The 11,199-nt window shown below is 39.1% G+C and overlaps 1 long non-coding RNA gene across 1 annotated transcript; it reads left to right on the plus strand.

Annotated features, from left to right (window-relative positions):
• Positions 1-935: 935 nt before the first annotated feature.
• On the plus strand, positions 936-2,168 carry LOC149204425 (uncharacterized). The gene is made up of 2 exons (XR_016252370.1): positions 936-1,553; positions 1,692-2,168. It is a non-coding gene; the product is annotated as an uncharacterized LOC149204425 (long non-coding RNA).
• Positions 2,169-11,199: the final 9,031 nt, after the last annotated feature.

Consider the following 11,199-nt stretch of genomic DNA (forward strand, 5'->3'; position numbering starts at 1 on the left):
ATATATATTATTTGAAATGATAATTATAACCAGCCTAGATCCATCTTAACCTCGATCTATCAAGCACTGAGAGGGATCCAATCTCTTGAGGTGAAAACCTATTTTTTGAGTGTAAAACTTGAGGAAATGTTTGCACCTTAAGAGATTTGATCCCTCTAGGTGCTTGATAGATCCAGGTTAAGATGGATCTAGGCTAGTGGCTCTCATATATATATATATATATATATATATCATTTGGTTAAGTGTTTTTATTTAGATTCAGTACTTATATGCAAGGTATGGAGTGGTAAGAATGTCAAGGTGATATTAAAAAGAGGTATAAATTAGTGTTGTATAACTCAAAACTTTTCTCATTTTATTAATAGAAGCAACCTTTTTTTCTTCTGGAAAAGAAACTTTATCTCATTTTAAGAAAAATGGTATTACTTTTGATTTATAATTCTTTAATTTTCTGAGTTTTTTAGTACATATGTTAATTGTTTTAAGAATTAGTATACATTTATTTTAATTTTGGATTTATCAAATGTTAAAAAAACACAAAATTTGTTTATAATGTAAAATAAAAAAATGATGTGCACATATAGAGATTTGATTCATTTTTATATATTATCATTATATATATATATATATATATATATATATATATATATATAATCAAATCCATGTTTAACCTATACACCTCATGTAAAATGACAGATTTTCATTTGAATAATACACTACTAAAATATTTTTAAAATATATATATATATTTTAAGTAGTTTATCTGTGTAACACACACTACCAAAACCATATAAAAAATTACGTAAGGACTGTAATTAATTTAATCATTTATCATATTTAATGTTGTCATTATAAGATAACTAAATGTACTCTCAGTTAATGCACAATACATACATATCTTATCTGGCTACAATTTAACTCTCTTAAACTTTATATTGAAGTTACACCAGCTGGACTAAAGTCCCGAGCCAAATATTTAATACATACTTCCATTTCCTGTCAATTTGAGAAAGGACTAAGCTAATAGATAAATTTGGAATTTCCTGGTGGCTCTCATATCCCGAGAGACCCTCTAGGTGTACACACGCTCATTGCACCACTCGGCGATGATCAGACGGTTGGATGGCCGAGGTTTGATCCAACGGATATGGTCTTCTGACAAAGGTTTAGGGTAACGGTGAGCAGGGTTTGCTGCAGGCAGAGTTCATTTCCTTCCTACCAGAGTTTGGACACCGCTCTGCAATCCTTTCCCCAGATATGGTTGTTCCGTCATGCTATGGCTCTCCTTCAACTTGTAATTCTTCTACTTGTTATAGTTCTAGCTTCTCTTTTGTGGTTGCTTGCAAAAAGCTTCCGAGGACATTTTATCTTTTTCCAAACCCCTTACTACCCTCGGCTTTGTCCTTACTGTGCATGGCTTTTCCATGGTTTCTTGTTTCTTCCTCCGACAATTTGGGGTTCTTCAAACTTCTTTGCCAGACTACCACGTCCGTGCCCGGGTGAATTGACCCCAATCATGATTCGACCATGTCATTGAGTTCCCAGAAAATCAGGTAAGAACCATTTGCTTGGCTTGTTCATCTCACAATACAGTTATTTAAATTTATAATCATATGCAATGTTATCTGAAGGCATCTTCTTTTTGCAAGTTGAGAAGTTTATGGCGATTCCTGTGCCACTTCTGTTTGCAGGTTGAGCAGTTTATGGCAGTTTCCTGTGCCGTTGGAGCAGTAGAGCTAGCCCACAAGCACTACCCTTCAACACCAGTTTTGCACATATATTTTTTCCTCTCTGGTCCTTGTTGTAAATGTCTATTTAACGATTCAGACTGTTGATGGCTAGAGCCCAAGGGTTTAAGGCCACGGTCTCCTTGTACTTCAGTTTTCTTTACTGAGACAAGTATATTGTCACTCAGACGACAAGGGTTTTCCATTATGTTTTCTTTTTGTGAACAATTATGAAGGAACTCCTCCATTATCAATTCCCCTGTAAAGAAAATTCATTCAGGGTATAGAAATGAACATGTTTAAGTTCATTACAGTTATATAAATTCTTATTGTTCTTTATTTTCTGTAGCTTGTAATTACTGAAAGGTTTGTCTCAGATCTTTGTTTTCTAAATCTACATTTGTGTATATTGAGGGTTTCATCACCCAAATGTCTTAATTACAGAGGTATGTTTGCGGTTATTATAGTGCTCTGTTTTTACTTTCCTTATTGGCTTTTACATTTAAGTGATTCATTACCATTTGGTTCAACAACGGCCTAAACCCTACTGTTTATTACTCAGTATTAGGACTGTTTAATGGATTTGCTGTCATTTAAAGAAATTTTGCTTTCTTACTAATTAACACGATGCTGCCAAGATCTTAGGCTTAACACTCTTCTGGAAATTAAATTTGATATTGTTTATTCAAGTTAATGCATGTTTATTGCTTTTGAATCTTGTAGTTGTATGTTAAAATACCGTATCATTACTTGTATGTTGGTGAATGCATTTACTTTCTTTCTTTTATTTTTAACAAAACTTGGCGAGAAATAAACTACTGGATATCGGGCTCTTACTTACCTTAAGGTCATTTCAATTAAAGGCTACAGGTCCAAGACCAATCCAGTTACAAGAGCAGTTGGCAGATTACCAACTCCCTACCCCCTCATTACTCATTTTTCAGAGTTGCTCAGTTCCCACTAAACCATTGGGTTCTGACATAAATATATGTAACAACAATATGATTTCTTCCCTTATACTTGCAACCTTAACATAGTTTTCTTTCTATGTAAAGATTGTTCACAAATTTATAACAAAAAGGTTGAACCCAACAAGCATAATTTTCACTAGCTATATTTTATTCCTTAACTAATAACAGAGATATTAGAATTTATTGTAATTATATTTTCTAGTGACACTTTTTAATAATAAACCAACAACAAAGGATCAAGACTTATCTGATTTGTGCACAACCAAACCAGGAAAATGGAATGTGAATGGGATTGTTCCTCCCTACCACTGGAATCGACAATTTCATCTGGATTCCCCCCTTGCTTCTTTCCCAGTGCAGTTGGTAATTTTATAGCCTTCTCCAGCTAATTCATTCACAGACCTCTAAACCTCCCTCGTCCAGTCTGGAATTTCAACAAATCTTTTAGATATGACCAGAAAGTCTACACTAGTTCCAACCAGCTCAGGATGACCCTCCTAGCAGTATTATTCTATTATTTCTCTCTTAGGTGGTACTCCCTCTTCCCCGTTCTCGTGGCTAACCCCCGGTTGTTCACCTCTCATATCTTTATCTCTAGGTTTCATGAAAAAAAATCCATAACTGCTCAAGTCCCCATTCCATCCCTTATTTTCCACGAATTAATTTTATTAGAAAATCAACTACTCATTAACAACAGTTTCTTTAAACACGTCCTTACATAACATTTGTTACCTAAATTTAAAGTCAAAATTAAATGACAATAGTAATTAAAATATTTCCCCCGGCCAGGACCGAGGGTGTTACAATCTCATCAGTTGCTTTTTTTCTTTCCGGTCTTTTTTCGGTCAGTAGATATCTCATATGTTTTTTTGTCCGTTAAAATCACTGGTGGCTCTCTGTTTGGCAATACCACTTAATCACTTGTAGCTCTTTTGTTTTTCTGAACCAAAAAAATTGTCTGAACAAATCCAGTTACAGTACTAACAATAAATTTAATTGTAAAAATCGTTTAATATGTTGCGACACTGGGTCAGTGTGCATATGTGGCTACTTGATAACAGCGAAGACGTTGCAGCCATGAATGTAGATAAAGATACACTCCATTGTTAAATGTTGCAGGACCTTAATTTTCACATGCGTGGATCACTTTGATATCAATGTTTCAATGTTTATTTTTTAAGCAACTTTTAATATTTCATTTTGTTTATGAGGATTAATAGTAAGAATGCTAAGTGAAATTAAGAAATGGTATAAATTCTTTATATATAATTTAAATATATATATATATATATATATATATATAAATAATAGATAGATATTGAAATATCGTTATATTTTTAATATTGTTATATTTATTATATATTTGACAGTAAAATATTTTATTGTGCCCAATACACGAGGGAGGAGATAGATGTGACCTAAAGTTACATAAAAAAATCCATGTTGAAAACTTATTTTCAGGGCATTCAAGAGCCAGTGTTAAGAATCTATTTTTCTTTTATAACAATGGGGATTTGGTTAGCTGGTGAAGTCAATGGAGTGTCAAGCTTCCCACCAGACTCCCATTCTTAGCACATGGCATGAGTTTCAAAGGGATGAGATCTGTTGCAAGTCCAAGGCTATGTTGGCAGAATATATATCCCTTAGACCTAGCACTTAAGCAAAAGGAAGTCTGCCCTTTGTGAGGCAGCCCCTCAGGATATGACTCTCAAAGCAACTCCAATGAAAGGAAATATATTTTCCATACACAAGGATTGCTTGATAAGCCACAACACAGAGTAGTCTTCCAGTGCACAAAGCATTCTTCAATACCCATTTTTAATTGAATTTTATCTGAAGGCACTAAGGGGGCCCAAGAAACCCTTACTCTTATCTTAAATATTTCTCCAATGCACAATGAAAGCACAAGCATCTAACCAATCAATCTCATATAACTTATTTCTCAATATGTTTTAAGCATTACAATCATATTGAAAATATTTACAATAAATTCCAAAAATGTGACTACTGGAGCAAAGAAAACCAACCTATCAGCCTGTGTATGTTTTATATTCCATTTAAGAGTGATTCCTAACACTCAAACTTCATTGGTTGCAATTTGACTTGTTTATAGTTTTTTTTCTTAATAGAAAAGGTTTTCTGCCTTATACATTTTCCATTTAGAATAAGTTTACAATTTGCCAAATTAATCCCGAATATAAAAATGGGTCATTTGTAGCCATATTATAGTTCTCTTGTAATATGCTTTTGGAAACTTGAGGTTTATGTTTTTGGAAAATTTATTGCATTCTAGCTCAATAAATTTGTTGGTTTTGTTTATGCTATATTTTTTGAGCATATGCACCTTTAGTTTTGAATAGATTAAACAAATTGTGACACAATTTTTGTTTTGTTTCTTTTAAAAGTTTTTAAAAAGTTGCAGATTATTGTCTGAAGGCAGGGACTAGCTGCAAATTCTCCTTGTTATTCCTTGAACCATATTTCTGTATGGATTTTTTTTCCCCTTGGAAAAATTTTCATTTTCATTGATAAAGGAAAATTACATATTGTAGATGCATTTTGCATATGTTGTATGTGAGGCTATTGCCTATCAAGAAAGAGAGTATCAAAAATAGATCTATGTTCTCCATGCAGGGAGGATATATCTTCTGTATTGTTCATAATAGAGATCAAAAAAGAATCCACACGGGGAGTACTTATGTCTGTCATGTATGTACCACTGATAACTTAAAGAAAAAACTATAAAAATGTAAAAAAATAGGCTCTTGTTGAGCCAATTATGCTATATAATCCATGTATTATGATGGACGATGATAGTACTGGTAATGTACACTGTCCCTCTGTTCTAGGATCAACCATGTACCACGAGGCCAGATAACAGCTTCCTTGGAAAGTTGATTGGTAGTTTGGTTGTGTTCCCTGTAGATATGGCGACAAACAAAGTGGTCAAATTGTGCAATGAGTCTATGTGCCTCTTCCAGAATAGGTATCAGAGAGTAAGCAAAGCGATTAGTTGTATTGTTTATCCAGTTGCATACAATTTTTCAATCCCCAAAAATTTGAATGTTCCTTTAATGTTTTTCCAAAGAAAAATGTATGAGATGTTTTAGAGTGATCAGCTCTGCATAATTGTTGGTACCCCTTCCCAGGCCCATTTGTATTTTATAATAATGAGAGTCTGTAAGGTAAATTATTGCACCCCCCCCACACCCAGCTTCTTGTGTTGAGTCATCGAAGTATGCCCAAGGTTGTTCTCGGTTAATGTCCTCGGGGAAAATGTTCCTAGGGGGTGGAATATTATCTTCTTCAAGGATGGAGTTATAGTCAACCAAAATGCGGGCAGTAATGGATGGCCAGTAGGGAATGATTTCCTGAAATATGTAGCGGTTACGAGCGATCCAGATCGCCCAACAAATGAGAAGGGGAAGGTTCCTAGCTTTGATCGCGGTCGTTGTGGTCCACCATGCGATCCAAGTATCTAGCACAGTCCTGCCCTACCATATGCAGTGGGAGTTGATGGCCAAAAGGGTGGTGTTCCATAGGTCCATAATGATCAGGCAATTAAGGAATAGATGATCTATAGTTTCGGAACTGTTTTTGCAAATGCAGCACCAAGATGGTCCATGCAGGGCTCTCTTGTTCATATTTTCTCCCGTGGGTGCCTTATTTCTCAGAACTGTCCACATGAATAATCTAGTTCTGGGAGGCACCTTTAATTTCCACAGGTGTTTCCACCATTGTTCAACATCCAGGGGTTGATGGGCAACAATAATACATAGGTATCCCTCCTTAGGGGAGTATAAGCCATTTTTTCATGTGCCTAGATAATCTCGTCTTCCCCCTCAGTAATTCTGGTGTGTGATTCTATCAGAGCAGCTATATACTCCTCCCATTGTTGGTGCCAAATCTGAGGGATATGCAAGCTCTGAGCAGATTTCCATGCCTGATGGAATATAGTGGTGTGCTCCGGGTTTGCTATGTGACTGATATGAGAGATGCTTGTATTGGTGAGATGTAGAAAAAGGTCCTGTGGAAGTCTATGAGTGTTACCACAACCAATCCAGGGATCTAATCCAATGCAGACTGATGTACCTGATTGGATTTTCCACGTGATCCCATCGTGGATAATTGGCATGGAGTTTATCACTGCTTTCCATATGATCAAGATCCCAGTCTTATTCCAACTTGGTCGGCGGATCCAATCCATCAAATTGAGGGGATATATATATTTCGAATAAGTCACTCTTGTCCATAAGTTGTTGGTGGCAATCAGTTGCCATCCTAATTTGGTTGCCAGAGCAACTGAGAAATCATCCAGCCTTTTGATTCCCCATCCTCCCCATTAGGTAGAGTGAACGATTCCCATTTGGCCCAGGTGAAGATTCTCCCGCCCTGTTTGCCTTTCCAAAGGAATCTGTAGCAGAGATTTTGTATTCTTGACATTATACCCCGGGGGGTCCATGACAGTGACATCCAGTATACAGGGGTAACTTCAAGTACAACTTTTATGAGAACTAGTCGACCTGCTCTAGGGAGGTACTTGTCGTGCATGATATTGAGTCTTCTCTCTAGCTTGGAGATTAACCATGTCCAATCTGCTATCTTGTATCCAAGTGGTTTCAGTCTGTACCCCAGGTACCTGAGACCATCCTCCATTTGAAAAAGGGTGAATGGGAATGTATGGAGTGCAAACTGTATCTCATGTGGTGTGCACCCTGAAGCTGTTAGTGTGGATTTTGTGTTATTGATTTCCATACCCGTAGCAGTTCGAAATAATTCCATGGTGTTTTGTAGGTTGGTCAAATCCCCAATTCCACCGTTGAGAAAAATCAACACATCATCTACAAAGAGTAAATGTGTCAGAATGCATATGTCAGTGATCCTGATTCCCTGTAGCCTGCCCAAACTGTGTTCTTCCCTTATAAGTCTACTGAGCCCCTCCATAATAAGAAATAATAATAAGGGAGATAGAGGGCATCCGTGCCTGAGGCCTCTTTCTGAGTGAAAGAAGGGTGATGTTGATCCATTAATAAGTAAATTGAAAGATATGTTTGTTATGCATCACATGATCCATTGTATAAACTCTATGGGAAAGACTAGGTGTGTTAAGATAATTTTGATGTATAACCAACTTGCACGATCAAAAGCTCTGGAGAGATATACCTTGAGGATCATACCTTTGAATTTCTCTGTCTGTATAGAGTGCATCACTTCTTGTGCATTTCTAGTAGCTTCATATATCTATCAGTCCTGGAGGAATGTGAACTGTTCTGAGGATATGTGGGAGGATAAGATGGGGCGAAGATGATTAGCTATGATCTTGGCAATGATTTTATATATGCAGTTGCAGAGGGATATGGGGCAAAAGTCATCATATGAGGCAAGATTATCAGATTTAGGGATAAGTGCAATGAATGTGGAGTTAAAGGCCTCATACATCCTCCTAGTGATTCAACAATCTTCAATGACCTTAAGCAGATCAGCCCCCAAAAGTTCAAAGAAGGCAATATAGAATTCCACCGACCATCCATCTGGTCCTGGGCTCTTGTCTCGCTTGAACCATTTCAAAGTAGCCTCGAGCTTGCCCATAGTGACCTCCTTGTTGAGATCCATTACATCCTCCTGATCCACGAACCGAGGAAATAGTTGTGCCACTCTGATGATTTCAGCCAACGTAGCATTGGGAGGAGCTTTGTATAGCTGCTTGTAGTGAGATGTGGCCAGGGTGGCTAATTGCTGGAAAGTATTTACTCTAATCCCCTGCTCATTTGTCAGATGCCAAATGGTGTTGATGGATTTTTGCCCATTTGCATATTTGTGGAAGAATTTTGTGTTATCATCTCCCTCGAGCAGCCAAATGGCTCTGCTTCTCAGCCTCCAAGTTTCTTCCCTGTCCTTTAAAATTTTGCTTCTCTGTGCTACTAAGGATGTGAGCTTCTCCTTCTGATCAGGAGTTGTGTGTCCCCACCCTTGCTCATCTTCCATTGCAGCTATCTCAACTTCAGTGTCCCTTAGGGTTTGTTCATCCAACAGTCTCTTGTTATGTGCCCAAATTTTTGATAATCTTTTCAGCTCCCTTAGATTATGAGCAAAACCTTCAGCTATATTCCCACTGGCAGCAAGAGGGTGTGTCTTCCAATAATATGTTACCATATTTATGTAGGCTACATCTTTCAACCATGTTGAGTTGAACTTGAATGGAGCTTTGGGCTTGTTCAGACCTCCTTTGATTTCAAGGTATATCGGCGAGTGGTCAGATATACCCCCTCATCCAACCCACTGTCTATAGTTATAGCCCGTGCTCAACAGTCTCTCTTTGATGAGAAAGCGATCTAGTCTTCTAGCAAGCCTATCCTCCCTAGTTCTTTTGTTCCTCCAAGTAGGTTGTATTCTCGCAGATGGAATATCAATGAGACTGTGGTCCTCCAAGATGTTCTCAAAGAAAGCAGATAGAGAGTCAATCTGGGCATGATGACCCCAAGATTTGGAGTATCCAATTGAGAAATTTAGATCTCCTCCAAGGATTAGATTTTCCACTTGCAATAGATTAGAATTCAGTAAATGCTCCCAGAAATCTCCACGATTTTGACATGGCCCATAAACATTGAGGAGTCTGATGTCAGAGCCAAGTTCAGATGAGTAGATGTCTGCCTTGATGTGTCCAATACCTCCCCAAATATTACAAATTTTGATAGTCCTAGAATTGAACCCCAATGCAATACCACCAGAGCATCGATTAACATCAAGGGCATGGAACATCCAACCAGGTAACATGGATTCTAGTAGGTGTGTGATAACCTCTACTAGACCCAGGGTTCCTGAAGGAGTATGACATCTACTAGCTCAGTACTTAGAAGCCTACGAAAACCTAGTTTTTACTCACGGCTAGCTAACACTCGACAATTAAAGGAGAGAAGCTTCATGGAGGAGATGGTTCCAGGATGTTCTGTGCTCTAATAACCTTCTCAATAGAAAGCTGTCAACCCGAGACAACCTCCTCCAGTACCTGTTGCTTGGCTTTGGATAGGGAGGAGGGTCTGCCTCTAGGAGGTTTCAGAGGGATGGAGGGGGTTATCATACCAATGCCAATAGAATCGAGGGGCTGAGATCGTGAGAGTTAGCGTAGCGGATAGTTATGAGTGAGAGACCCTTGATTAGAGTATGTGGATTGGGCAAAAGGGGTCGATTCTAGGAAGGATTTGGGAGTGCAAGAGAAAGTGGGAGGGGGGGGTTGAAGGGAGCAGGTCAGTGATTTAGGGAGAGGGGATGAAAATGAAATGCCCCGATGATCAATAGTGGATGATGCAATAAGACATGTAGAAGTAGAGAAATTCAAAGTACAAGGATTAGAAATGGGCATACCCGAAGTAAGCGCAACCGCAACAGCCGCCCTTGCCCTGGTCAATGGAGGAGAAGGAGGCCAATAGGGAGCTTTGCCGCGCTTCTTTGGTGTTTCCTTGACTGTTGCTGCCGCTGCTACTTCAGAGGAGGTATGGTGCTCAGAATCCATGGTAACCTTGGTAGGGATCATTTTTCCCTTGTCCTCTGCCCTTGCTTTTCCATTCAGGGGACAGTCCTTGAATAAGTGACCCACCTTGTGGCATCGCTTGCATCTAAAAGGGACCCCCCATAATCGAGGATTTGAACCCGTGAGAAATGTCTCCATAGCAGAGTGATTTGCTCCTGCAACCCATCCCTGGTATCAAGATGGACTAGTATCCTTGCATATGCCATGATGCCTGTGGTTAGATATGATTTATCGTGCTCCAGATAGGTTCCCAGGGCGTTTCCGATGCGCCTGAAGATATCCTCAGACCAAAAATGGAGGGGCAGGCCCGGTAATCTAACCCACAATGGTCCAGCGCCCAGTTTTTCTCGCTCGGGGTCAGAAATAGGGTTCCATCGATGGAGTAGAACGGGGGCTTGTTCAATGTGCCAGAAGGAAGATAGGACCCAATTGGTGTGTTCGGCTCTGGCAAAGGGTAGAGAAAACTATCATCGGATGAAGGTTTGTACGAAGGGTAGTTCTACCATATGATGCCCCCAGATTTTAGCTATCCATTGTTTAAGCCTTGCCACGGTATAGCTCCTCCCACGAACCCTACCTACCAAGACTCTGTCGGCAGTATCCATGGTTTGTCCCCACTGGATATCTTCGCCCAGTCGAAGAGCAATGTCCTGAGATCTGGGCTTAACACACTTTTGCTTCTTCCCTGGCCTGTGGCCCTTGCTGTTGATGTCTGCCTGTGTGCCGCTATGGTGAGGGTTCTGATGAGGGTTTGGTGGATTCAATCTAGACCCAGAAGGGTTTTCTCCCAGATTTGAGGGGATGCCTGTATAGCAGCCAGAGAGGGGAGTTGAATGAAATGCAGTGAGGGGAGTGTCATGAGGAAGAACCGAGGGTTCACTAGAAGGGGAAGATGTAGGGAAGTGTGAATCGGTGGATGGAGGATGTGGTGGGTAACCCAAGGAGCCCGAGGTGAGGTTAGGGCCTATGCAAC

Source organism: Pinus tabuliformis, chromosome 1_2 (assembly GCF_031772625.1).
Source record: "Pinus tabuliformis cultivar Carrire ecotype Pingquan chromosome 1_2, CPIR1, whole genome shotgun sequence".
NCBI lineage: Eukaryota > Viridiplantae > Streptophyta > Pinopsida > Pinales > Pinaceae > Pinus > Pinus tabuliformis.